At 37.6% G+C, this 2,039-nt stretch overlaps 1 non-coding gene across 1 annotated transcript; it reads right to left on the bottom strand.

Annotated features, from left to right (window-relative positions):
- Nucleotides 1–565: 565 nt before the first annotated feature.
- Nucleotides 566–672, bottom strand: LOC121218752 (small nucleolar RNA R71). Its single transcript, XR_005915229.1, has one exon. It is a non-coding gene; the product is annotated as a small nucleolar RNA R71 (small nucleolar RNA).
- Between the last annotated feature and the right edge of the window lie 1,367 nt (nt 673–2,039).

The following is a 2,039-nucleotide window of genomic DNA, read 5'->3' as shown; positions in this document are numbered from 1 at the left end:
TTTTTTAGGTGTTTATGAGCATAGATCGAATCATTGATCTATTACCTGCAGACCCTAAAATCAAGCAAAGATTTAGACAGAGAAGACGCTAGAGATTTGCTCTAAGACAAGTCAAGATGGCCTTGGAAACCAAAATGATGGACAAGGTAATGGAGTTAATCATGTGCAAAACCCAATCCTTATTATTGATGGTAGGGACTGTGCCAAAAGATAATACATTGTGCCACTCTTCAATGAATTAAATTCGAGAATTATGAGGCCGAATATCGAGGTACCCTAATTTTAATTGAAACCAATGGTGTTTCAAATACTCCAAACGATGGGCCAGTTCAGTGGTATGCCCACGGAAGATCCACACTTACACCTTTGATTATTCATGGAGGTGAGTGATTCGTTTAAGATAGCTGGTGTGACTGAAGATACATTAAGGGTGAACCAGTATCCATACTTGTTGCGAGATCCAGCACGAGCATGGCTGAATTCATTGCCAGCAAGTTCAATATCTACTTGGAAAGAATAAGCAAAAAGCTTTTTGGTAAAGCATTTTCCACCGAGCAATAACGCAAAGTTGCGAAATGATATAACTACTTTTCAACAATTGGATGACGAGTCCTTATACGAGGCATGGGAAAGATTCAAGGAATTCCTTCGCAAGTTTCTTCATCATGGGATTTCCCATTGTATCCAATTGGAGACGCTTTATAATTGTCTCAACACATATATAGGATTAATGGTAGATGCTTTTGTGAATGGTACGATTTTGTCCAAGTCTTATAACGAGGCTTACGAGATCATCGAAAAGATTGCTAGCAACAATTGCCAATGACCGATAAATCAAGTAATTTTCGAAAGACGAATAACTAGAATGCATAAAGTGGATGCACTGACTTCGCTCTCTGCTCGGGTATCTTCTATTTCCTCTGTGTTAAAAAAACTTACCACTAATGGTTTGAATAATTTTGTAGCTCATTCACTAAGTCAGTATGATGTTGTTTCCTGTATGTATTATGAGGATGGTCATTCTTTTGAGTATTTCCCTTCAAACCCCGAATCAGTTTATTATGTAAGGAACCAGTATCAAAATATAAGTGGATAAGGACCATAGTCCAACCTTTACAATCCATCATGGCAGAATCATCCAAACTTTTCATGGAGTAACCAAGGAAAAGGATCGAACATACATATGCAGCATAGACCCAACCAATCCCAAGGGTTTAGTCAATAAGCTCCAAAACCACCTCAATTTGAGTCATCAAATAATTTGGAAGACTTGTTGAAGGCATACATGGCAAAAATTGACGCTTTGATCCAAAGTCAAGTAGCAACGCTAAAAAATTTGGAGAACCAGATGGGTCATTTAGCTACTGAGCTTCATAGTAAACTACAAGGACCTTGCCGAGTGATACAAAAAATTCAAGGAGATTGTGAAGGAACATGGCAAGGTAGTTGTATTACGAAGTGGTAAGATTTTGGAACCTAAAGAGATTGTGTTGAATCATGCCTACTGAAAAGGAGGAAAGTCAACAAACAGTTGAAGTTCCTACACCAGAAAAATCAGTTACTGAGAAATCTGATGAGGTAAACCCTAAACTAGTAAATTCTGATAAGCTAACACCTTCTTTTGCAAATTTACCTCCTAAGAAAAGTTGTCTGAATCAACCTAGAGTTCCATATCCTCAAACACTTCAGTAGAATAAGTAGAAATTCTTGGATGTTCTAAAGCAATTACACATAAACATTCTGTTGGTGGAGGCTTTAGAGGAAATTCCCAACTACGTGAAGTTTATAAAGGATATTTTAGCCAAGAAAAAATGGCTTAGTGAGTATGAGATTGTTTCTTTGACGAAGGAGTGTAGTGTGTTCTTACAGAACAAGCTACCTCCAAAATTGAAGGATCCTAGAAGCTTTATGATACCTTGAAACATCAGAGAATCTTACTACGATAAAGCTTTGTGAGACCTTGGAGCAAGCATCAACTTGAAGCCCAAATCTATTTTCAAACTGTTTGGAATAGGTGAAGTAAGACCCACTACTATGAC

The sequence above is a fragment of the Gossypium hirsutum genome, chromosome D06 (genome assembly GCF_007990345.1).
Source record: "Gossypium hirsutum isolate 1008001.06 chromosome D06, Gossypium_hirsutum_v2.1, whole genome shotgun sequence".
NCBI classification, from domain to species: domain Eukaryota; kingdom Viridiplantae; phylum Streptophyta; class Magnoliopsida; order Malvales; family Malvaceae; genus Gossypium; species Gossypium hirsutum.
Note: the sequence above shows the minus strand (reverse complement) of the source record. Positions and strands in the feature narration are given on the sequence as shown.